At 40.1% G+C, this 27,509-nt stretch overlaps 1 protein-coding gene across 3 annotated transcripts in view; it reads right to left on the bottom strand.

The window, feature by feature from the left end:
- MAML3 (mastermind like transcriptional coactivator 3) overlaps positions 1–27,509 on the bottom strand; it is a 408,040-nt gene that overhangs the window by 337,072 nt on the left and 43,459 nt on the right. Inside the window, exon 1 of one of the 3 annotated variants that reach the window (XM_077139986.1) lies at positions 11,447–12,551. The exons of the other annotated variants lie outside the window; for them this stretch is intronic. The gene's annotated coding sequence lies outside the window, so the exon portion shown is untranslated. Of the gene's footprint in view, positions 1–11,446; positions 12,552–27,509 lie in introns of those variants that run through there. 3 annotated transcript variants of the gene reach the window in all.

The following is a 27,509-nucleotide window of genomic DNA, read 5'->3' as shown; positions in this document are numbered from 1 at the left end:
TCACTTTTTCCCTGGGATGGGAGCTCCAAGTGTACTGAAAACCAGAATTTTTAAATCTTCCAGTCCTTTGTCCTTCAGATTGCTTCTTAGGCTTCTAATCATTTTCTACCAGTCAAAATGTTTGCTTTCTTCTTTAACTACCACTGCTCTCAATGTACTTCACAAAAGGAAATTCTGAACCTAACTTTAGTTAGAAAGTGCAGTTGTTCAGTTACAACGTTTACTCATGCAAAAGTTCCGTTCCACCATGATGCGTGCCTCTTGGTTTCATTCAGCGCAAGTGTTTTCTGGATCTAAGAATCCACTCTGAGAGGCCCTCCAGGCACATCTGTTTTCCAATGTAAAAGCATCTCTATGCACATACATAAAACATTACAAATTTCAGTAATGCGTCCAAAGCCTCTCTAAGCTGGGAAGAGCTGATCTGCCAGCAGAACTTGCGACGCCGCCATCGGATCGGCTCTATCTCACCAGCGTGGCTACTTAAGACCCTTCCCACCCTGTCCACTACAACTTTTCTTCCTTTAAGCTTACTAGGATAAGCACACCCAAACGCTCACCTGTTCTGGTATCCATTTATTTCACTTTATTTTATTCTCTCTCACAATAAAATTAGACAACATGCTGTCCAGTTGTCAAAATGCTCAAAGTGCTTTGACATGTTTTATTTCAATAGTTTTCTCAGAATCAGTGTAAGAACAGTGAGAGCATGGAAATTTCAACCATTCTTTATGAAAGAAGATGTTTAATATTTAAACTTTCAAAAAGCATGGGATTGGTTCAAGATGTTACAGGTAGGGCAAAATCAGAAAATAATTACCAGCTTTCAGACTCTTGTCAATATGGCTGACTCATCAGACTGCTCTGCCTCATGAATGGATGGTAAACATATATGGAACTTGAACCACTTACAGAGGAGAGGAGGGAGTGGAGAATAAAGAGAGGCAGAGAAAGAGAGAAAGAAAGGAGGGAGGGAGGAAGGGAAGGGAAGATGGAAGGACGAGAGGGAAAAACTGATGAACAGTAAGGCAGTTCACTAGAAATTTTCTTCTGTGCTTGACTAGACCCCCCAGTTAACTCACTTAGGAAAAAGAATATAAACACGAAGCAGACCCTTCTTCCAATCCCTGCTCCATAGTACTAACTATCACTTTTTTGTGACTCTAAGCTATTTTAATAAAATCATGTTCTCTAATAGTAATCAGAACACGCATGTATCTTGCACATTCTGCCACTAAATAGTACTTTATATACTCATCTCTGTCATGGCTATGCCAAATAAAATAATCTATTAAGCAGTGTTTGCTTTGCCATTGTGTTATTCGGAAAATTTTTACTGTTTTTAGTTTTTCACTGTTGTAAATGCTGCTGCCATGGGAAACTTCATTCTTTACATTCACTGGAGTTTTTAATGGTCTTCAGGCTATGAAAAGGTTCTAGCTTTTTTAAATTGTTGTAAGATTGTTCTCTGGATATGGGACAAACATTTACAGAGATATCAACCAAGTGTAAGTGAAGATGCTTTCCCACACGTTGTCAAGACTGGGTTTAAAATTTTTATTTATTTATTTTTCCTAGTCTTTTACGCACACAACTTCACTTTAGGTCATCTTACTGTATGTTCCTTTAGCTCTATCTAGGGTGTGTACTTTTCAGAGCGATAATTTATGGTCTGTATTTCATCCTGGATATACTGTCTGTTTTCTTCACTACTTACATTATCTCTTTTAAGCACTGATTCATGTCGTAAGTGGGGCAAGGGGTCAGGAATAATTGCTTAGTCATAACTAGCAATACAACCAACTGTTTGGGACAAAAAAACAGAATTCTTTACTCAAAGAAAATGGGAGACTAGTGGGATATAGTTAGCATTCTGTAAATGAGTAACAATCAATCATAAATACTTTTTACACATATACGCATATGCACATGAAAACAAAACTGACCTGATCAATGAAAGAAAGCCCTTTCCCTCCTCCCTTCCACATGTTCCATTATCCCTTTCTTTCCCTCACTCCTTCCAAACACCAATTCCTCCACTTTTGCCAATGGCAAGACTGTCCAACCAGTCATTTAAGACCACATTCTCTTAGACTTCTTTGAATGCTCCCTCTTTCATTCAAACAGTTATCTCTCCTTTCAAAGCACCTCATCCTCTCCACTGCCACTGCCCAGGGTTGGGCCTTCCTCTTTATGCCCAAGACTAATGGGCTCCCCAACGAACTCATTTTCTTGCTTCTAGTGCTTGCCCCTCCAGTTTATCCAGATAAACTTCCTCTAGCACAGCTCTGACCCTGTCTCTCCCATGTACAAAATCCTGAGGTGTTCTATGCGCCACCAAGCCACATCTTAATTGGTTCCAACCAAGAAACCGCATTTCCAAGAGCACTGTATTGGTACCTCTCTCAGGTATTTATAAGCTTCTACAGTAAGGAAGTTTGCCGTATCATCCTTATATCATCACAGTGCTTAGTAAGATTCTAAGTGTACTTAAAAAAACTAATTTGAATTAGAGTCATTTGTGAGCACATTTTGTGGTACAGATTTAAAGTTAAAGTTCTCAAAACCAGTGCCTTAATTAGATCTCCCAGGGCTCGATGCCTTCTACATGGTAGATTTTCTGCAAATAATTATTTAACAAATGAAATAAGGAACTGATGACTCTTAATTCCAATCTGGATCTACTAGCTGTGTGCTCGAGAATAAGTCACCTAGAAATCTACTTGAATTTAAAATATCAACTAAAAGGAAGATAAGAAAATTCAGAATATTCCCATAAATTAGTCACCAAAATTAAATGACTGTAAACACAAAATGAATCCTAGACTTTCAGTTTAAGTTCTATTATCAAAACTTACCTGAGATGGAGATCACCAAAGATACAGACATGCTTAGGAAGAAATGTTTTAGTAAGAGACTAATCCATATACTTCCTAAAGAGATTATACCTCTTAGAGATCTACTTCTTCCAAGATTTTTACCATCAGTAAGGCTCAGTTTAACTGATCAGACTTTGACCAAAAATAAGAATAAATGGAACTCTCCTTTGAAAATCAGCTACACGTTCTTTTAATCGCAGCATGATTTAACAGATGCTGCCTAGACTACTAGTAGAGAATTAATTCCAAGTTCACGCACTCTCTTTCGTTAATTAGCTTCATGACCTTCGCCAAGTCACTTCACCCTCAGGGTCTCTGTTTCTTTACCTGGGAAAGACAGCGTTTGGCTCTGATCTTTAAGATTCCATCCAGCTTTAGAATTCAATGATTTATGAGTATTAAAAATGAGCTTTTTATTGATACACACAACAGCAGGAATGAATTTCAAATGCATTATGCTAAGTGAAAGAAGCCAGACTTAAAAGGCTACACAGTCTATGATTACCTTCACATGACATTCTGGAAAAGGCAAATCTATAGGGATGGAGAGCAGATCAGGAGCGCCAGAGATTTAAGGTGGGGGGTGGGGACCAGCAGGAATAGCAATGATGCAACTGTTTTGTTTCTTGACTGTGATGATGGTAATACAACTTTGCATTTGCCAAAATTCATAGAAATGTGCACCAAAAAAGAGTACATTTTACTGTAGGTGAAAAAAATAAGTTATTTTCTCTTGCATGTGCTTTTTCAAAAAAAAAATCATTTAAGGCATTATGTCTTCATAACCGCTGCGATTTCTGACCACACAACAGCTGGACAGCTCTCCCCCAAAAAGTCAATACAGACTTCTGTATTTGCTATCGCTTTTGATCCAAGACTGATGAACCTAGTTTGTATCCAAATATACTGCTCCCCATTTTTGTGGTATTATTGTTGTTTTTAATCTTTAGACAAATATTGTATAGAATCATCTCTGTGTGGCTCTACTTTCTAGCATGTTGCATCTAACAAGGGAAGAGTGAAACGAACTCAAAAGAACATAATCCTTGGGCTGTAAGAGCCCTGCCGTGGCCTTCATGGAATGTGAGAATGTTATTATTACTTTTGTGATTCATACTAAAGATATGACATACAGAACAGGAATAACAACACCCCAGCACCCCAGCAGCAACAACAGCTCGTATTTAATGGGTTCTGCTCACAACAATCCTGAAATGGGTTCTGCTGAGTTTAGAAACTAAGAGATCAAACAATTTTCTCAAGGCCAGGTGGCTAGAGGGGCAGAGTCAGAACTGAAACCTAGACAGTTTGACTCTTTACCACAGAGCTAAGATGATACGGAGAAAAGTTTTATTTAAAGGAACAATGTACTTATCTTCCTGAAAAGTCTGTAGCTACTACTATATGTTTCCACAAATGCTTATCTAGGCTGTCTTCAGAAACTGGACAGCAGGCCTCTGCTAATTAGGACAAGCAGGCATCTCCATCTCTGCCTTGGTGATTCCATGAAGAAGTTTGCACAGGCAAAAGCCCTATATAGACTACTTTTCACAATCCAGGACAGCTATATTTTACTATTCCAAACCTCATCACTGGCAGCAAAGCTGGTTTCTGCACAAGCTTTCCCTAAGGCATCCCAAGACTTGCTAAGAGAAAAGCTGAGCTCCTCCTCCCTGCCAAGAGTTAAGAGTCTACCTTTTCCTTTATGCTGTTTATATTCATGTTTTTAGCATCTGAGGAGAAATAGGTCCCAAAGCAGACAAATGCCTGTTCCTGAAGTGACCAGCAGAAGAAACTGGTTAGTTAAACCAGAGGGTAAGGTTAGTCAAAAAAAAAAAAAAAAAAAAAAAAAAAGTGACCATGCTGCTTACACCGCTGGAAACCAAACAAACAAAAACTACTTGAAAGGTAGTTAGACCTGAGAACTTTGAATGCCGTATTGTGGCACAGATTGCATTAGAGAAAGGGCTCTCAACTAGTTCATGGGCTTGTTTAATCTGCTATCTCAAGTCCAAGCTAAGCATCTTAATGGTTGTTTATGATCAAACAGGGTTCAAAAGGCCTTTCAAAGGAAAGCAGGACAAGCCTAGCTCAGCCCCCTCCACCCCCAAGGCTGTTTCCCATGCCTATTTCCCACGCCCCACCACCCTTAGAAAGTACCAGTAGAACAGTTTTATCTCAAATGTATTTTTAAACCAGACTGTAAAATACAAAAAGGCCAGGTAAGGTACTGAACACCTGGAAAACTTAAAAAAAAAAAAAAATCAGAAGGTTAATGTATTGCCTGGAGGAAAAGATGGTCACTTAGCCTGAGTTTAAGGTCCCAGGTTTTCCTACGATAGACACCAGAACTTTCTCACTCAGAGTCAAACAGGCCCCACCCTTACCTCCGGCACCGAGCTTTTTACAAAATCATCAAACTAAACCAAACACCAGCCTATCGGAACCAAGTATACAAAAAACCCAACTTTTGAATCCAATGGGGGGCTGTGCGAGAAGGCAGTCAGGAAAGCGATCCTTCTCCAGGCCACCTACTCCCACTCCTCAAAGCAGAATCAGACAGATGAGAAACCGAGTGAGCCCGTTAACCGGGAAGCCCTCTTCCAATTAATGTGTTATTGCTCCTTTAAAATCGAGAACAAACGGCCGCTGCTCGAGATCCCCGAGGCTGCAGAGCAGTAATTGTCACTTAGCCACTTAACTCCCCGCCGCACTGCTCACTCTCTCCTCGTGGTTTACCTCTCAGCCAATTACTGCTGTCATTTGCGTTTCAATGTGTGCCGTCAGGGGCGGGGCCCAGTCCTCCGCGAACAGGAACCCAAGGCAGCGGGCTTCCAGGGGCCGGAGAGCCCCACTCGTTGCCTGAGGTCGGTGGGAGCGGCAGAGAGAATCTGAAGCAGAGGCCCACCAAACAGCTGGAGAAGGAATCCAAGGATCCCCTTCTACTCTCGGTTTTTGTTCTGTGCCTGGGATTACGCTGAGGCAACCGAAAAGAGGAAAATCTGAACACAAAGCCCCAAGTCCATAATAACAGTGGTGATATGAAAGTAATACAAAGTAGAAGCTTAGTGTGACAGGAGACAAGAGAGAAGAAGGGGGAAAGAGCAGGGATAATTGCAATATAGTATGGAACATGGAGTCAGACACTGTCTCCATATGTGACGACAGGAAAACCTTAATTCAGATCTCACTGCTCTTTTAGGCACTTAGATTTCCATGGCGGGTGTTTATTCATCTATAACTTGGCCCTAAAATTGAATGTGAATTTTCTGAGTTGAAACATTTAAAAATCATACTTGCATTATACTGGTCTCACTATAGGTTTGTGGAAAACTCTGCACTTATTCACAAAATTTTATTTAAAAAATCGATTCTTCAATAGCATAAACCAGGTGTGAATTTTAGTAATTAAATCAGAAAAAATAATTTTTGCGTTCTGAAAAGATGTCCTTTCTGGCTGCTCCGTGGATCCAGCCACAAAAGTAGTGTCGCATCTTCAAATATGTTGTTTACTCTGCCCTCCTGGGTCAAATCTGTACCACCATGCACTGCATTAGGGGTTTTATCCCAGACGATTTAAACTGCCTTTGTTTGCAAAGGCAGCATCTTAGTTGAAATGTATTAACCTAGTCTGAGACATCCTTTCAGTTGCATTTGGTCTACTTTGAAAGGTATTTGAAAGCACATGTTTTAAATCCGGAACATGAGAGGGAAAAGGGGGAAAGAAAAAGAGGCGATAAACAGCCCCAATCTCATATGACTGCACTCCTGCCTGGTGTGCGACAGCTGAGAACAACTGGGAAGGCGATGGTACACCAAGGTGGCGGCAGAATATCAGCTAGTTGGGTTGTCAGCATCTTAGTTTTTCCAACAGAATAGCAGTGAGGTTGTCCGACTTAAGCCTGTGATAAGCAACAAGCACCCTGTGACATTCCATCCTCTGAAGCCCCGGCAACTGCAGGAGGAGGGAAGACAAGTAACCAGCTGGAAGAGACCTCTTCTAGCTGAGTCTCCACAACCCAGGCTCTGGGTCTAAAATGAGAATCTTAATTTCTTTGCTAATAAGTGTAGCTGACTCTGATGATGTACCAGAGGCCGACAGTTCTATTTGCTGGCAAGGTCCATTTACACGAAGAATTGACGAACGTAAGGAGGAATGAGGGAGCGGAAGGGGGTGAGGGGCTCTCAGGATGTCCCACTGTGGGCACGAGAAGGTCTGAAGTAGCTGTGAACTGACACAGTAATTGTACACACCGTTTTGGGCTGTGCAAAGAACTGGCCTGGCTATGGCTAATTGCTGTCCTCAGACTATGACACCCCACTGCACACCAAAGAGGGGAATCCGTCCGCAAGTAAAACGAAGCTAACCAGTGGCCACCCGATGCTGCAGGCTGGTAATGCAGGCCAGCCACCCACAGGGAGACTTGGATTTGTCCTCATGCATCTTCTCTTGGGTCTTCTAATTAAGAAAACCTTAAACCTTAGAACCAGTTTGCTCATTTCTTTCTCATGTCAGACATCACCCTTGTCCATGTCTGATGAAGAGAGAGCACTTCAAAAGATGGAGAGTAGTTCCTAAGACAGCTGGTGGCCAGAGTGCACTTCCTAATTACCAAACCCCCTAAAAGTAACTTTCTCTTCCTTTCCGTTCTGCGCTTTTTAAAATGCTGTTTCAAACTGAACAAACCATTTGAATATATTCTCCTTCCTTCCCATCTTCTCCTCTCTGACACACCCCCCTCGGCTGGTCGATAGCTGACTCTCTCTGTTGGTGATGTATGCAATGACGTGTGCTTTAGCTTCTGTCTCAAAGCCAAAGACACTTTATGGAGAAATAAATCTCTCTTCTCCCACCGTTCCCTATGCTGTAAGTGGCAGCACACGGGGACTTGGGAGCCTGCCACCAATCACCAAGAATAAAATCCAGGCCAATCAGCTATAGAGTTGACTTACCACCTAGGCCGCTGCTACCAGCTGCCCCAAGGGCTGCCTTGGCCCCTGCGGTCTTGGCCAGGAGCCCTGTCTCCTCAAACATCAGAGTACCCTGTGGTTAGGATGTAATACACCTTATCTTCACTCCCTTTTGTTAAATTCAATTTTGACTGAATAGACAGAACCTTTGCTCTCACCATATTCTTTCCTAGTGATCTAATGGCTCTCCCCATCTCTCGAACAAACCCATGTAACCAGCCACCCTAGATTCTCAGAGATCCTACCAAGAGCTGAGCTCGGACCACCAGTGCTTCCCTGAACATCTCCAGGGATGCCCCAAACCTGCATATCCAAAGCTGACTCTCTTATCTTCGTCTTCAGGTTGGCCTTCCATTTGTAGCACTGTGCTGCACTCTGGGCCTGAGTAATGCTTTACTGCTCCTTCTCATCTCCTCCATCTAGCTACGAGCCTCCCAAATTTTACTTCACACACGTTTCTCCAGTCTAGTTCCAGGCATCCAGAGAAACAAACACGGTCCTAGTTCAACCCAAATCCAACCTCCTCCCTGTCCCCTCACCCCCAACCCCTGCTCTAGGAGAGAGCTACTACAGAAATCTAACTGTGTCTTCCAGTGGCCCCTGCCCTATCATTCAAGCTCCTCAGTAGGACAAAAGAAACTCCCTGCTCCTCTCCAGAATCCCTGCAGCACCCACCTGCACCAGCTACCCCCACCCCTTACCTCCGAGTGGCTCCTCCTACCTCCTCAGTTGACTATAACCATGACACCTCCATCATCTTTTGTCGTTTGACACCTCCAGACTAGGCTACATGTCCCTCCTCTGGGTTCCCATAATGTTCACACACATTTTAGCCACTGCCTTGAGTTCATTGAGGGCAGGAAGAGTGCAATATTTCTCTTTGTAGTCTCAGCAACCAGTTATAAACAACAGGCACCTGCCATACCCCATGGGCTCTTAGGATGGGGATGCAGCATTGGGGATGCAGCATTTGTACTTTAGATTACTGGCCAAAGCGATCTCTTAGTTACCACAGGGCAATCGATACCTTAGTAGATGAAATTAGATCCATTTGAGTGTCATCTATTGAGGGAAGACAGACTCCTAGACACCAAAGATCAGGTATGTGTAGCATACTTCGTCTCAAAATTTAGGTACTTCTACCTCAGGGCACTTAAGGTGATGGGGGAAGAAGGTGACGTTGACAATGACGCCAATCATGACAGGAAACTCGAGATCATTAGGCATCCCTGTCTTCTCTGAGGCTGTGCAGCTGCTTAAAACAGTACAGGATGAGTCACACAATGACAGCGCACTTATCTCAAAACCTTAACTAACCAAAATAGAGCCTGGAACCTCAGCTAAACAGGCTTCTGAGAAGCCAAAACACATATTAGAAAGTCCATGCACAAAAGCTCAAAGAGATCATTTGTGATGTGGTCAACTGGTCTACACTCAGATCCTATATTGTTCTTGTTTTAAATCTTCTCCTGATAACCTGTGTGAGCTCATCCCCCAGTCACTGCAAGTCAGACCTAAAATGTTAGAAGAGGTGAGGTGGAAAGAGGTGCCTAGGGACTAACATGGTGATGGCAGTAAAAGTGCTAACTATGTGCAAAATTAGAGACAGACTTTGAAAGAACACAAAGTACATAGCAGTCTGGGGACAGTTCATGTTTAGGGACAAGAAGTTCCACAGAAATTAACAGACCTTAATGACACCATTGCACAGGAAAAGGTACAATTTTACCCTTGTAATAGTGACTGGAACAGCAAAAGAGACCTGAATACTGTCCAATATTCTGTACTTAAGAAAAGGAAGTGTGGAATATTGTAAGAAAGATTTCTATCAAAAATTGTCCTTCTAAAATATTTTAGCACTTACTTAAGTAGCTTTTGTGTATCTGGAAATTTTACTACTGAGATACCTGACAAATGAGCCACTGCTTAACCTCATCAAGTGTGGAACTGGGGAGTAACACCCTCATAAGCCTTGTCATAAGCCAAGATTGTACAACCTAATACAGCACCCTGGAGAATTCATTGGTGCATGCAGTTTTATTTTAAAACACTTGCAGTGACTGGGGGATGTGCTCACACAGGTTATCAGGAGTAGATTTAAAACAAGAACAAATAGGAAACCCTACCTGCCAAAAGACTACCAAATAGAGCAGGTCCCACATCTCTCCATCCATGCAAAGCACTGATGGACTCAGATAAAAATTCAGGTCACAAAAGCACAAGAGATGAATCTATTTCAAGGCAGGTTCCACTTCTGACATAATCTCTTATTTTTTATTTTTGGTGAATCTCTGTTCTCTGTCTTTCCCTTCTTCTCTCCTTCCCCCTCTCTCTGACTTATTTCAGATCCTTCAAATATATAGGAGCTGCTTAGATGAGGGGTTTTGTTCACTTCATTTCAGCCATGTGGCATCATTTCCTTAGTGGTTCAGCAGGTCAAACCCAGGTAAATCCAAAAAGGGGGGGGGGGGGGGGCAGGAGACCTGGTCAGCTTTCTCAAAAGATGGGAGTCTTGAAATGGGATTAAAAGAAAAGGCTGTTGGATCATAGACGTTAAAGGAGGAACTCTTTTAGAAAAAGGATATTGCAAAAAGGAATGTATCAAGAGGAAAGGGTGGAGGGTGGCCAGAAGAAAGAAATCAGTTAATCCTATGAACAACAGCTAAGAGTTGAGTAGAGCGGGATGGGAAAAAAGCTAAAGTTTGGCCACTCATCTGAGCATTCCTGCAAAACTGGAAATTTCACAACTGCATCCCCTAGCACGTTGTTCCTTTCCTTCCTGGTGGCAAGACGGAAGTGAATATTTTTTAAAAGATGAGAGAAGTACCACAATGCCTCCAATATTGCGTTTCCACTGAATGTCTCCAAACTAGCATAGAGAACATTAACCAGCTATCACTAGTTGGGTTTTTCGTAAACCTGCATGTATCAAGGAACCCTTTCTTGAAAAAAGAAAAAGAAAAAAAAAAAAAGAGAAGCTTGTTCTGAAAATAACATTTTTATGTAAAGCTACAAACCATCAAAAAGCTTCAAATCTGCTATATATTTTCCTCCAAAATAGCACCAACAAACTAGTGGACTAGAGGAAAATAAACACAGGCCATTCATTTATTCAATAAATATTTACTGAGCACCTATTATGTGCTCAGTCCAGGGATTTCTTACAGTTCTCACATTTTTCAAAATTGGAGGAAATTCTATTTTTCATGGGTGAACTGTGTTGATTTAAACCCAAGCAATATTTCAATTAAGAATGTAAAGTGCAATACACACAAAAGGGCACAGATTTAAAGCTAAATAAATCTAGGTTTGAATTTGAGCTCTATTACATCCATGCTGCTTGTCCATGGACAAGTTACTTACCTCTGCTAGGTACTGATGTCTTGGTTTCGTGAGGACTAAATTTCATTGTTTTTGTGATGACTACATGAGTTATCAGATGTAAAGTAAAGCACTTAATAGAACCTGGTATGTGTCATTTAAGCAATCATTGATCCAAGAAATATTTACTGAGCGCCTACTATATGTCAGGTCCTGTTCTAAGCATGGAGCCTCAGCAATCAAAAAGAGAATCAAGGTTCCCCTTCCCTCCTTACCTTTCATACATCATCACCAGACTTGTCAAGGGCTCTGAAAAACTGTGAAAATGAAACCAAATGATGCTGCGCCTATCTTCCAAATGCCATTATTTTCAATGTCTTGTGATTTGCATCAAGGATTGTATTTTTCCATGAGATTTAGCCTGCAGCCTTGAGTCCTGAGCTCTTAAGCACAAAGGTCCAGTGGCTACCCATCCTTGTCAGGCTGTTCACCTGGAAACCAAAGGCAGAGAGCTGAAGAAACCCATGTTCTAGTCTCCAAGGTTTAGGAAGAAATAGAACTTAAAAGATATTTTGTCCCTCTTGCCATTTTGCTCTTAAAATCAGAATGATGACTTACTTTATGAGGGAGGGATAAAAGCAGCTCCAAAATGTAGCTTTAAACAGAGGATGTTCACAAGTGCACTGCTATAATATTTCCCTTACTCTCCTTTGATTCACTTTTATTTTTCCTGTCCATCCCTTTGCAGCCCTCTCTGAAGTCTTCGTCTGCTGCACAGGTGGCACAGCAGGGTCTTTGTGTGCAAGATTCTAATGTGCAATAAAATCTGCTCTTAGGCCAAGAATAATTTTTGAATTAAAAAATAAGGTCCAATTAGGTCTAGTTAGGTCCAATTGACAAAATTTGTGTATTTTAGAGTACTCTATTATCTGTAACATTTAAGTGGATGGGATTGATAAAGAAACTAGCTGAAAACTTTAGGTGTTCTGAAACTATATTCAGGTTGGAAGTAGGTGATTGATAGGCATATACACACTCACATAGAACTCAGGAGTAAAACATTTTTAAGTGCCTTAAAGTTCTGCATTCAGTATTTTTTTTTCCTGGCACAACCATCCATTCAGTCTCACAAGTAAGAAATTTTCAACCGAAATGAGGCAATGAGATTTTGTGAAAAATTATCCATGTTTTCTAGTCAAACAGACCTGACTTCAAATCTCAAGCATACTCACTTGCAGCTACCCAATATCAAGCAGGTTCGCAAATGTCCTTAAGTCTCAGTGACTAAATCTATAAAATGGGTTTTGGAAAGGAATAAATGAAAGGATATAAGTAGACTATCTAGACATATCAGACATTCAGAAAAAGTTTTCACCAACCTTCACTCATACCCCACCCACCCACCCACCCACCCAAACAAACCACTCTTAATACACTTTTTTCTTCCTTTCCAGTGTCCAGTTATTGCTGTCCTGGGCTACTTCCCCCTAACTGGTTTCTCTGCTGGTCATCTGCTATTCCTCAAATCCATGCAAAGCCCTACTATTGGAAACGAAATTCAAAATTAGAAATTTGATCATGGTATTCCCTGCCACAAATCCTTCAATGGCTGTTACATTCAGAACAAAATCCGAATCTGCATTCTGAATAAAGTCCACATGCTCCCAACCCATCTGTTCCGCCTTGCCTCCCATGACCACCCACCTCATTTCTGCCCCCTGCCCCAAGCACAACCGAGGCCATGTCCAAACACCGAGTCATTGTTTGCAGAACACGCCATCTGCTCTCCTGCATTTACTCTTCCTGCCCCTCCTCCTGCGTTGCCATCCCCACTCTACCCACTCCCATCTATAGAGACTACCTTATTGTCAAGACTCCAGTGCCACTCCTCTTTGAAACCCTCCCTGATTTCACTGGCTGACTCAGTGCTCCCTCCCCATATCAATTATACTTTTTTTCAATTTTACCACCTAAGTTTTGTGTTCTACAGTTATTCATATTTATAATGGATTGTTACTTCCTCCATGATAGAGAGCAACTTTTATTCATTTAAAAAATAACTGAAAGTTTATTGTTTCTTGCATGAAGAAGATAGAAACAAATAGATGATTTGTTGAACTGAAAAGATAGAATAAGGGTATAAAACTTGGAAAAATGCATTTGAGAAGGGAGGCATTTCCTAGTCAAGAAAAAAATTATATTATGAAGTAAAAATGGGGCAAGATATTTCCAAAGTACTTCACATTCTTGCAAAAGAAAGCCAAAATGCACTAGAAATGAAGTTAGGTGTGTATTAAAAAAAAAGATTAAAAAAAAAAAAAAAAAAAACCCCAGCAAACCACAGAGGTGTACATCATCTATGGTGAATTAAAGATGGCCACAAATTCTTTGATCCTTCTCCTACCAGCAAATGAGTCTATTTTTCCTAATGGAGAAATCACGTGGAAAAGCCCAGCATCTACATGGAGAGGCAGAGGGTCTCCAGAGAGCACAGCCTCCAAGGCATCCCTGCCATAGTGCCAGGCAGGTGACTGAAGCCAAGTCGGACCCTTTAAACCTGACTGGCCATTGATGGAATACACTTAGTGACCCTAGTCTGTGCCATGTGGAATAGAAGAATCACCTAGCTGAGTCCTGGTGGAACTCATGACCAACAAAATCATGAGATATAATTAAATGTCAGTTGTTTAAAGCCCCCAAGTTGTGGTGTGGTTTGCTAGGCAGCCATAAGTAACTGGCACACCATCTTAGTCACTTTTGGCTCAGTGCCCTCCCCTACCTAATAGAATTCTATTCCCCCAAAGTGAACAGACACATCTCTTATTTGCAAACAGAAGTTGGCGGGGGGTGGGTACTGAATTTATCTTGAAGTGTATTGCTGCCCCATCCCTAGAGACTGGTAGATGTATCTTCTCCACAACTAGACTATCAGCGCCTTGAGGGCAGCATCCGTGTTGCCCCTCCTGGATAGGCATCATACACTACACCTCTACCCCAGAGGATGTGGCATCCGGGGGTGCTTAATACTATATGGTTGATTATATTATTGATTGCCAGCTTAGTAAAGAGCATTGCACCGGAAGACCTGGAGGGACAGGGATACGCTCTAGTCCTTACCTTGAGAATGGATAGGACACACTGCCACTCAGATTCGGACAAATGTAGCTAATAGAGAACCTCAGGGAAGACAAGGGAGATTAATATAGGAGGCCAGAAGACACTCCATTCCAGTCCTTTATTACCCACACCTCTTGTGCATGTGGAGAAGAATTCTCTGTGCTTTCCTTTGTCTAGCCAGACAAACGGGGAGAATCATATCTAATACTTCCTAGTTCAGTGTAAGTTAGAAGTGAAATAAGTTTATGAATTGAATACACTTTCATTTCCTTGGCCAAAGGATACTAGGTAAACTCAAGCTACCATCATCATCTTGCAAATATGTGATTTAGTACATAAAATGACCTGAATTACTAGATTCAATTCCATGTGCTAGGTTGGTTGAGCACTTGTTTGACATTTGCTGTATTTCCATTTTTTTGACATTGAAGGGATAGCAAATAAAATGACACTAAAATGATTGGAAAATTCAACTAATCTGTGAAGGAGATATAACCTGTGCTGGAACCAGAAAGAAATCAATTGAGCCATAAATCTGGTCTTCTGGAAAACATCAGCCAAGCAAAATGTGGTGGAAACTCCATAGTTAGAAGCATAATAACTTGTGTTGTATGAGTTATAATGCTAACTACACAGCAAAGAGCCTGGGCTATTAAAAAATGAATACTAGCCTAGTTGTGGTGTTCCTAAATTCATCCATTTGTAAGACAGCATCTGCTAAGGCACCATGCTGATTGTATTATAAGAACTAGCTCATTATTCTTATACGATAACCATATAAAGTTGGAATGATTTCTAACCCCATCTCAAAGGTGGATAATTGAGGCCTAGAAAGATTTTGTAACTCTCCAAATCACAAAGCTAGTACGAGGTAGGGCTGGTATACACAGCCTGGCAGTGTGCCCCCTGCTAACTTCCTGTCTGGTGCTTCGCTGTCCCAACCCAACCTCACTCGGTGTCCACAGAAAAACCCCTTGCTATCGATGACAACTATCCATTATGCACAGTGAAGGACATGAAGGGCAGAGTACGGAAGTAAAGGAGAGAAGGGGAGCTGAAACAGTGCAAAGGCAAGTGTAAATCCAGAAAAACTGACTTTCAGCAAGGCTGGCAACGCAGCTCACACCCAAACTTATTTTCCCGTGGCCAGAAGTCCCTCCTTCCCCGTGCTGCTGTCTGTGGTGGCAGCAGGAAACTCCCCCACTCTCCTCTTAAATGGTGTGGAAGGTCTTCTATTAGAAGTCGTTGGCAGGGCACAACCCAAAGATACGCTTTTTGGAAAAATTGCAAGTTAATATGCTTTTTAATTTTTTTCATCAAATTTTTGTAACCAAAAAATCTCATAGACCCTCTTGGAGTGCTGTATAGCTTGTAAATGCAACTAGTAAAAAATTCCCAATGAGCTTAAACATGTCAAATCCAAAAGAACAAAACATGACTTTCCCCCTCTCAGATAACACAAAGAAGCATCTTTATTTATGAAGCACTGTCTTTCAACTATATTGGATTTTCTTTTTAAAAAGAAAAATAATATAAAGTGCCTGCTAGCTGAGAATTGTTAGGTGCATTGAAACAGACTGAAGATCCTAACTGGAACTCTTTCATTGTTGTTGTTTATGTTTGTTTTGGTTCTGAGGTAGAGCTAAGGTTCTTTTGTGCATTAGGAGCCTTTCATCTGAAATTCAGTTTCATACAAAATTAAACCAGCACATGGGAGGTGCAACTTTATACAAGGTCTGCTGAAGTATTGTTTTTAAAAGATGTGAAAAACCAAAATGTTCTTCTATGTGAATCATTTGACAACAAATATGAAACCCAGCAGGACCAAAGTAACTTGGAAAGAAATGAAACCTCCACTGCCCATTCCCTGCCTCTCACTACATCCCCTTCCTGTGCTCGGTAAGAGCACAGATGGTCAAACCTACCAGATAAACCTAAGACATGGCTAATGAGGTTAAAACTCTGCTTCATCCTCAGTCCTGTTGGTTCCTATCACATTAACATCAAAACTACATCATCAGCTTCACCACAGCAGATACCAAATTTTGATTCACAAGCCAGTCCATCCCCTTGGTCAGCAAACGGCTCAAACAACAATATTTCTCCACTTTCTTTTTTAACCCTGGTGAAGCTACAGTATGTACTGTTGTATACATTACACCAGTAATCTCTATTCTCAAATCCAAATACTCATTAGGTACTAAAAAACAATTATAATTATATATAGTACCTTAAATAAAAGAATTAAGGAACCATTATAAAACATTTTTAGCCAACTAAGGGGATTTTTTTTTGTATGCTGGGGGTCACAGTTCATTCTTTTTCCCTATGACTATCTTATCACTGCAGCACTATTTGCTGATTTTTTTTTTTTTTGGTGGGGGGGTGGGAAGTGCATGGACCAGGAATTGAACCCAGGTCTCCTTCATGGCTGGCGGGAATCCTCCCACTGAACTACCCTTGCATCCCCTAAACTAAAGGAATTTTAAATTTCATATATAGATATATTTGTTTGCGGGGGGCACAGGAATTGAACCCAGGTCTCCGCATGGCAGGAGAGAACTCTGCCACTGAGCCAATGTTGCACCACCCGAAATTACATATATATTTGTAATATGTATGTTTTAATAGTCTGTTGGCAGCACTGGTTTTCATCTAAGTAATTATTAATTTAGACTTTTCAGCTTTCCTCTCTAAACTTTCAGAGTGGATTTAGAGAATCCAAGTACTTATGGAAGGAATAAAAGATAATCTGATATTTTCAGTGGAACGCCCGCTTCGCAGTAGGCTCCGTGGTCCTTACCCTGAAGCTTCCTCACCGAGTTGAGCACATTTAGACCCTCTGCTCCCTTCAAAACCACCGCCACCATCAAACTTCTTTACTGCCCGAGAAAATTGTACGTCCTACCATAGAAAAGATGCTGTGTAAAATAAAATCCTTTTCTGAGAATTCACATTCTTAGATAAAACATTTGCTTTATAACCTGAAAAAAAGCACTTAAAAATAAGTGATGAAAACAATCATGATACGGGACGTATGGGCTTCGTTATAAACTAGATTATCAGGGTCTTAGCCTGGCATCGCAATTCAAACTCTTGTCAAGTCTACATTTCCTGCTTTACTTTTTCAGAGCTAAACCAAGTACAGGTAGGTGTCAAGGACTTCTATAGAGCCTCAGTGTGTTGTAGAATGAATGATAGGAATTAAATTTGAAACAATCCAACAGGTCAGCTCTGCCTCTGACAAAACAGGATTACTCCCTACAGAGCATTTTCAAGTTGCGTCAGATTCGTTTTTCTCATTTACAAAGGCCAATATTGATAAAGCACAACAAATAGCTGCCTGTTTAGTTTCATCAACAAATTAATAAGAGAGCATATAACCCTGGCAACTGCTTATGGGGAAAATGGAGAAAATAACAAACTCCTGGTCAAAATATTCTTGCACATCAAACAAGTGGTAGAGATTGGCCCACTGATGCTAAAATTCTGGGTTCTGATCTGAAACAACCAACAAAGTAACTAGGAAAACATTTCTGCCCTTGGAAAAAGTATAACTGAATATGAAATGACGATAGCTTTCCAAATTCAAAGAACAGATTTTAAATTAGCTAGCATGGTTTTTCCACCTCCATGATCTTAATCCCACTTTTAAGACTCCTTCCATCACTCTGCATCTTGCTGTATCACAAGGGACAGTCATCTAAAGGACTCACTTGTCATCTTTACTTCAGGACATTTCTTTGTAAAATCTCACTTCTAAGACAAACGAAAATAAGTAAATAAATAAAACAAGCAAAAAGAACCCCTCCTGAGTCGTGTAAAAAGAGTGAAAGAGAAGAGACTCAAATTAAGTTCCCATTTCATGTTGTTTCCAAACTCTTTCTTTTTGATTAGACATTTCTGCCTGGAGGCGAAGTTAGATCGACTAATCTTTCTATTCAGGCCAGTCACAGAAATTTTTTTTTCCTTCCACTTGGTCTTAACTATCAAAAAGCCCAGTTCTGGTCAATGGATTTATAGCCCTCAGAGTAAATTTCCATCACACACATGGCAAATTGCTATATGCCACTTGTTTTAGAAGTCCCAATCCAACAGATGCATATGTTCATGTGTGAGTGTGTGCATGCATGTGGATGCATGAGCTGTACATGTCAAGACGAATCTTCTCCACGCAGCTGTGACCTTAGACTCTGGTTTCCTTGTTCAATTAAAAAAATCAGAATTTCCAAACACATCTAAAACCAAGATTTGAAATCTTATACTAACAAAATAGTTGAGCATGGTATAGAGACTGAAGCATACTAACCCTCATTTTCATCACTTTTAATAGCTTTAATGGTCTCCTTTTTCTTAATCATTGGTATCATAATCACTTGGACTATTTGTAAAGCACTGACAACCAATCACAGCATGAGTGAATTTGATCTAAATAGACAAGGTTAGCAAAACCCCAAGATTAATATCTGGCATAAAACCTGTTAATCAAGGAGTGAGGTTTAAGAAAAACAGTCTCATGAAAATAAAACTAGAGAATTTATTAATATTTTTGACTGGAGGACCAAATCTCCATTATGTATATAAACTATGCAATGAAAAAATACTGGGCAGCAATTAGCACAGAGATTAAATCTGAAGCCAGTTTTTCATCGTCTACTTGGGGCTTGAAGCTGAAGAATCATCACCATGAAGGCCTTTGAATATACAAATGTTCCTCATCTCGCTTATTTAAATTATTTTTCTAAGATTAGTGGGTGCCCAGATTCTTCACTTGTTCTGTATGAAATCTCCTTTTATTTAGGGCCTGGCAGACCCTGAGTCAAAAAAAAAAAATGCTTCTTAAGGTTAGGAGGAGAGCCGCTACCTAGAAGATGGGGGGAAAGGTAGATGGCAGGGTAAGCAAAAATATATTCTGAGAAAAGAGAAGGCACTGAGATAAAAAGATATGAGAAAACAACAAAGTCTAGAGGGAAATACCACAGAAGTCAAAATGCTCTAGCTTTTAAGCACCTAGAAGGGAACAATCACCACGACAACCTTTGAATTTCAAATCACATACATAACAAAAGATATACTGGGAAAACTCTAGAAAATCATTTAGAACACCTTTCCTTGCCACATCCCTCCCAACAAACACAAACACACACACAGACAGACACGCCATTTCAAAATGTGCCCTGGACTCATTCTCCTGTGCCATTACTCATGTTTTCCCTTGGCCTGGAATTCCTTTTCTTCTTCATCTACCTTCCAATTATCTATTCATCCTTTAATAACCAGCTCCACCAGGAGCTACTCTTGGAAGTTAGATACCCCCTGCTTTGTACCCTTGATGCATACGTCTATTATAGCACTTAAGCTGTACTGTAATTACTAAGTGCTTCCCTGGGTCTCCAATGAAGCTGTGAACTCCCTGAAGACAAGGTCTTGAAGCAACATGGTCAAAAAAATCATGGAGTCTGGAGTGAGATACACTGCATTTGAATATTGATTTTGTCAATGTCCTTGTCTGAAAAATGAGTGATGGAACTACTTTTCAGTATTATCGCGAGGTTTAAATAATTACCTAGCACATACCAGGTGCTCAACAACCGATAGACTCCACCTTCCTTCTCTATACCGGTAAAAGCAGACTACCTACCATGTCAGCTCCTGTTCAATACATGTGTGTTGGAATAAAATGATACTTAATGCATAACTGGTCAATTATATGTCAATGGCATATAAAGGTAATTTCACCTACTCCTGTGATCTTAAAACTAAATAATCAGGAATATGCCAAAGAAGATGCTCCAAGTGAAAAACTAGAAACCCTACTACCTGAGTCAGACCTAGCTGAAAGCATGCATCACCTTGTCCGTTATGCCAAACTCTTCAATAAACAGACTGCCCTGCCCAGGGAAACTTCTTTTTGAACTTCAGAGTATCTCTTTTCCCTCAGATATAACACGGACATTGCCACATCTTTTTTGTCCTACTTCCCAAGATAATATGGTAAATTAGAACTGTAAAGCCAGTTTTAACTTTTGAGGCAAAGCACCACACACACACACACACACACACACACACACACACACACACACACACCAAGTTATACTTGTCACTTAGCATTTGAGGGTTTTAGGTCAAGGCTTTCATAAATTATAAAGGAAGGAAAGAAGAGACTGAGGAAAGAGTAGAAGAGGAGAGAAGAAAAGTGGAGGAAAAGAGAGATTCGGTAACAGTTCTTGATAAAGAAGAACCACTCCACATTTAAATGTATCTCCCAACATTCAAATAGATTTAGTCCAACAAGTATAATAGCGTATAACTCTGTACTCTAGATGATACTTAAAGTGCTTCATTAGAATCCTACAGTAATGATTTCTTGCCACTTCTTACTAGCAAGAATTCAGTGAAGCTCTCTGGAAAAAGAAGAGCTTCAAGCCCCTTTCAGTGTACAGAACTGGTTTCCAAGGCCCCAAGCTAGAATTCTAGACCACAGGGTGTCTCCTTGCCTCTTCTGAAGCCACTACATTATCACATTAGCTCAAGGGGAAGTGAAAAGGCATCACATTAATTATATGAATGCAGACAGCAATGCAACATCCAGAAACACATTTTTCTTTTCAAAGTCCACTTTCATCTTATTAATAAAAAGTAAAAACTCTGACTTCTTCCGAATCACCTAGAGCTTTTAACGGAAATCTTTTCTTCAACTATGCTAGCTTTTCTCCAGCTGATCCTATAAACACTGCTGGCAATTTTTTCCCCAATGCCTCTAACATATTTTCACTTAGCACCAGTTTGATGTATAAGATCTGACAGCCCGGCAGTTATAGGCCACCTGCATCACTGTCGCCATGACAACAGTGAAAGACAATCCATGATCCCATGCCCTGGTCACACGTTTCAATACAGCTTATCTGTCCAAAGCCACTGAGTCTAATGGAAGAGAGTAATTACCATCTTCCCCTCATTGTCAAAATTCCCACTATATAATGCTCTTCAAAATTATTTTATTCTTCTCACATGGCTGCTTTGCAAAAACTAAAAGAAACCTTAAGTGCAAAGGGAGGTGGGTGGAAGAAAGAGGAGGCTGTAACTGGTATAAAATGTAGCAGACTGTGTGTGAACTATCCCTTTGCAGCCGAGGAATTATCATTTTAAGATTTTTTTTTTTTAATTTGGGTAGGGAAGTTAGACAGTAAAATTTCCTAATTTCAGCCATTATAAAGGCATTTCATTACTACCACCGGAATCCTTGCACAGGTTATGAGCTCAGTCCTACTATAGCATGCAGCAGTTGTGGTGACACTCTACAGTACAACAGCTCAGAACAAAAAGGGTGGAAATCAGGAATAAGCAGAGACCTTCCACATGAAGACATTTCCCACAGACATCCATCTAGTACCCTTCAGCCCCTCTCTTTCACACTCTACTAATAATAATGGATACTTGACTGCCTGACTTTTGATCAGAATTGCACATTCTTGGAGTGAGGTACAATCCTGCTTTGAGAAAAGTCTCATTCAAACAGTAAATATGAGTTAACTTTAACCAGCAAACACTTTTATGGAAAACTTTGTGGATAAAAGTTCTTACAGGAAGGAGTAATTAAATGTAAAGACAAAGTCAAAAGTCATATGTACTTTAAAAGCAAACTACAAAGAGGGAAAAAATGGAAAAAGGACATGGAGAAAGATAACCCTGCTTCAGGTACAGGTGGCTCAATTCTTGGAAAGAGTGCCCCACCCTACTTCAGTCATTTTCACTGAAATAAAATCATAACCATCATCCATTCATTAAGTAACAAGAAAGTTATACCAAGTGGTACCTAGCTCTGTGGTTAACATAAAATACTCCTGTGAAGAGAAAACAAGCAATTTCATGTCATATAATAAGTGTCAATCCACAAAAGGACAGAAGTAATATGGTTTTTAAACATAAATAATTCATTCTTAGATTAGTATTTGTATACCTGTAAGTATGAGCCCAAAATTGGTTATTTATGGCTAAATCCTAAAAACCACAGCCCTAAAACATTTAACCAGCTGTCAAAACATTATAGTTACGATTTCTGACACTACCTAGACTATCTATTAAACACAGAAATATATACATTATACAGCAAACATACCAAGCCTGATTAGTCAAAGGCCTCTGTAACACAGCCACTTTAATTATCTGGTGGTAGGTGGACTGCACTTTTATCTTTCTCTTAATTGCCCTTTGGCCAATTCACTGTTCATTAGCAGTTCTCAGAGGAGGCCAGAACAAAAAAAATAGATGATTTGAATTGAACCTGAGGTTGGGCCTTTTAAGGTTAAAATTCAAAAGCCTGCATTGTTTTCTATAGGACAAGTATACAGTTATAAAGGCTTGTAAGCACATGGGTATTCACTAATCTCTGGCCAAAATGGCCAAACCAATGCCAGAATGTTCTAATCAAATCTGCCAACTTATGCTTTAAGTTTTTGATGAAGTTTTCATACATTTATGGATTTCACTTAGTCATCCTAGCTTTGCCCTCTCCCATATATAGCAGAATTTGATAAGGATAATTTAGATAATAAGGGCTAGATAAATATAAAAGGCTTGATAGAATAGAGCTGCAAAACTCAAGTTGCCATTGGCAAAGGAATTTCCCATTTCGCCCAGGAGAGTACAAGACAACTGGGTAAGACCTTTTAAATCAGCTCTAATGCAACCAGAATGCTAGGAAGTGTAAGTTTGAGAAATGTTTGTTTGGTCTACTTTATTACTTGTGGGTATATTATTGGAGCAGACTGGCAGAAATAGTTCATTTTTGCAGAATGGCTCTTTTTTTCTTAATGGTTAACAGTACTGATTGAACATTTCTCCTTTCTAGATGTTTTACCATGCAGAGATATGCCAGAAAGAAAAAGAAAGAGAGGAAGAGGAAAAGAAAGAGAAAAAGAGAGAGAAGGAAATCAGCAGACTGATCTAAACCATGAATAAAATCTGAGGCCTGTCATTTTTTACCCCAAAGCTACACTGGGCATGATTAATAAATGTTTATATCGTATCCGCCATTGTGGGAGGAAACCCAACTTGTAGCAGTCGACCAATAGCAATGCTTTCCGTAATCTTCATTTTAAAAGAAGCTCCTCTTTCATAGCACCTCATTTGAAAAGCAAGCTCTGAATTCTGGCTCAGAAACCTCTTCTGAGGAAGCCCTAAGCCCCAAAACCCTATTAAGAGAGGAAGTATTTGTTCATTCCCTTCCAACTCCTCTATTTCAGTTGCCCCAGTTGTACAGACATAGACAGCTGTCCTATGTCCTCTTGATCTTGACATTTTTGAAGATTATAGGCCCATTCTTTTATTAGAATGACCCCCCATTTGGACTTTCCTGATGTCTCCTTATGATTAGATTCAGGTTGTACAGTTCTAGAATAACGTGGAAGTGCTGTTACATCCTTCTCAAACCAGGAGGCACACGACATCAGTTAGTGTCTATTGGTGATAGTGATATGGCTCATTTGGTTAAGATGATATCCTCCAGTTTCTCTGCTATAAAGTGACTTTTTTGCCTTCATAGTTATAATTTGTGAGGAGATACTTTGAGACTATATAAATATCATCTTCCTCATCAAACTTTCACCTATGAATCTTAGCATACAGTAATGATTTTGTATTATCATCTCCTTTATGTTTATTAGTTGGCACTGTAGGACCTTTCAATTCTTCTTCATCTATTTGTTCATTCAATTTATGTATTAATGTAGTTTCGTGGATTCTGATTTTATTAAATTAGTTAACCCAGTTTGGCCAGTGAGAGCCCATAAAGGTGGCTCCTGTGTCCGTGTATCTTTCTTCCTTCCTTCCTCCCTCTCTCCCTCCTTCCCTTCTTCTTCCTCTTTCTTGTCAAAGATAAACTGAGGCATTTAAAATTTTTTGTTAAAGTTTCTTTGGACAACAAATGATTGCCCAATCGAGCAGCACCAAACCTTCTGTTTCTTTGAGACTTCCTAACTCTCTCGTTCAATGAGGAATTTCAGGACCTTTTTATACATCCCCCGCCCAAGGACAGGAATGCAGCCTTTTCCCCAGGGCAGGTTCCATATTTTTAAAAGGTAGTAGATTGACACAAGGGCTTCTAAGACTATGATGCAAATACATTAAAGAAAGCAATGTAAAAATAAATTTCAGTCTATTTATTACAGAGCAGTGCCTTTTTATCTGCTGTCCCAGTGACATTGTTTCTGGCCACATACAACTGGGCTATGAAAGCAATGGAGCAAAAATAGGTAAGAGAAGGGAATGGTGAAAACAGAGATCAGAGTTCCAAAGCAAGGGTGCAGGATGATAGCCACCAGGAGAGCATGCCAGACAGTCTGCCTTGGGTAGTGCCAAACTTAACAAAGGTTCATTGCAGAACTAGGAGAATTTACCCTGAAAACTTGTAAGGAGGAGGGATGGATTCCTTCCTTCTACCAAATCACTTACCATGTTTTACTTGTAATAACTTGCAATAAACTTTCCCAGGAAATATTTTCTGGTTCCTTTTTGCTTACAATTATATTCACAATCTGTGATTTATCTGTGAGGTACAATATGTGATTTATCGGCGAGGCAGCAAATATTGTTATCTGCTCTTCTCAGAAAGAAAAAAATAGAGCACATAGAAGTTGGCCACCTTCTATAAGATGCTCAGAAGCAAGGGCAGGTTCAGGTTTGTGAAATCTAAAGCCCGTAACATGTTCTTCTTTAAAAAAAAAAAATAAAAAAAGAACTACCAATTACAAAATAAAGCATGACTATATGAACATTTCCAGGGACCCTCCCAGAACTTCACTGTACAGTAAGAGGACTTGCAGCTCCAGCCTCATTAGCTCCGTAGTAAAAGTCCACCTCTGCTCAGAAGCAGTTCAGCCTCATGTTGCTGACCCCAACATCTAGCTCTAGAATATTTCTCCAACAAGACCAGTCAGATACCCTTTAATAGTCTTATAGAGTCAGACGCTTCAGCTTCTACTCCAGGAAACAGCAGAGAATACCTATTAGGTGGGCTTCAAATCCCACCAGCATCCCGCAACATAAAGCAGGAAGACAATCAAAAATCCCAAAAACCAGGAGAAGCCTATTTGCATATTAGACAGAATGGGGAGTCCTGTTGTTATTTGTTAGCAAACTTCACCTGTGAGCAAATGCCAGCCTATCCTCCACAAGAGAAGCAATTGGGATACCCAGACGAATTTCAAATCAAACCAGGGTGTGACAAAGCAAACCTAATATCATAGGTGCAGCTTGAAACTGGACCTGGAAATTCAAGCTAACAGGGATCAGTAATGCTGCTTTCCAGGCTGGGGGCGGGGAACTCACATTTCAAATCTTATTTTTATGTTCTGGTATTGGCCCTTCACTGTTCCCATCCCATTACACTCCACTCTTTAACCTACATTCACTGCTGGACGTAGTCACCCTTAGCTGAACTCACTTTCCCACCTCTGTGCCTGTAATGGCCTTCCCAGCTCCTCTTCCTAGAAAAACCCTACTCATCCCTCAAGGACCAGATCAAATGTCAACTCCTCCTACAGTCTTCTCTAACATGCCCTTAACTGCTCCTTCTGCCCTGTGGAAGCAGTATTAAATTGGTCAAGCTCTGCAATCTCATAATACTTTTTTTCTCAGTCTATTAGAGCCTTATCACATTATACTGTGGGATGAGATGTAGAAATCTCACCAGCTACATTGGTACAAAGCCCATATCTGTGTTATTCTTTGACTCTCCAACAATCTCCGCAGCACCTGGCACAGAGGGGCTTTAAAAAATGTTTGTTGAATTAAAGACTGCTGCCAAAACTGCAAATGTTCTTTTGTCTTTTATTTAAGTAGAAGTTTATCTTGATTAAAATGGAACTATAATATTATTGGGCTTTATAATCAAAATAGCTGTATATAACTGCTAGGAATAAAACTCAGATATTTTTAGGCACCTTTTTCCGAAACCCTCCTTGATTGTCTTCGGCAAAATATTGGTGTATTTCTACTCAAGTAAATTTTGTGAATATGTATGCATCTTTTTCCTTTTTTAAAACTTTTCTTTTACCAAAGGAAGAAAAGTTTATTTTGTCTGGAATCCAAATTCTCAGTAGCACATAATCTAACTCAATTTATCTGTATGGCTCATTTGAACAATTGAAACAGGGAGCCCAGAACAAGAAACAGGGACTTTAATCCTGTATAGCTTAATGTAATGCCTGGATACATCCTAGAATATATTAAGCAGATAATCAAAAAGTACTGGCAAAGTCACTTGAGGGATTTGAGAAAAAATATGAACTATTAAACTTTACCATCAGGGAATCCCCTGATACAGTGTCAGACTTTAGGGACACCAAATCAATAGGCCAAACCCTTGATCTTGAGGCTTACTCTTGTGAGCTTATGTATATAATGGAGAAGCTTAGCCTACCTATAGGCATGCCTAAGAGTTGCTTCTGGAGGACCTCTTTTGTTGCTCAGATGTGGCCTCACTTTCTCTAAGTTCAACTCTGCAAGTGAAATCATTGCCCTCCCCCCTACATAGAATATGGCATCCAGGGGTGAAAGTCTCCCTGGAGGCACGGGAGATAACTCCCAGGGATGAGTCTGGCCCTGGCACCACGGGATCAACAATTTCATCCTGACCAAAAGGGGGAAAAGAAGTGAAATTAATAAGTATCAGAGGCAGACAGAGTTCAAATAAAGTCAAGAGACTACTCTAGAGGTTATTCTTATGCAAGTTTCAGTTAGACATTGCTACCTAGCATAACTTTCCAAACCCCAACCAAAACCATTCCAGCCAATCCTAAAGAACACCAAGGGCAATATACAAGACTCTACAAAGGTTCCATGCACTAGAATAACTTTCCAGAAACCTATAACCTCCAGATGGGTCAATCGACCAGATAAATCCTGAAACCTAGAGGTTCCAGCCTTTCCAGAACATCAGATAGTTTCATTTCTCTACCCCATATTATTGACAGCCCCTTCCAATATGAAAAAAGTTAAAATGGCCATAGCCCAAATACCTCTAAAATTAGAGAAGGATAGAAAGATCAAAGGTGATGGTGGAGTTATACAGAGAAGATAGGATTTAACAAATGAATATGATTGCTGAATCAATTAATTAGTATCTCTTTTAGTCTCCAGTACCTTAGAGCAGCTAGAAGTAAAAACCTAAAATTGTGGAATTTTAACTCATGCCAAACTCTGAAATCTGTTCTACAACTA

Source organism: Tamandua tetradactyla, chromosome 22 (assembly GCF_023851605.1).
Source record: "Tamandua tetradactyla isolate mTamTet1 chromosome 22, mTamTet1.pri, whole genome shotgun sequence".
Lineage (NCBI taxonomy): Eukaryota > Metazoa > Chordata > Mammalia > Pilosa > Myrmecophagidae > Tamandua > Tamandua tetradactyla.
Note: the sequence above shows the minus strand (reverse complement) of the source record. Positions and strands in the feature narration are given on the sequence as shown.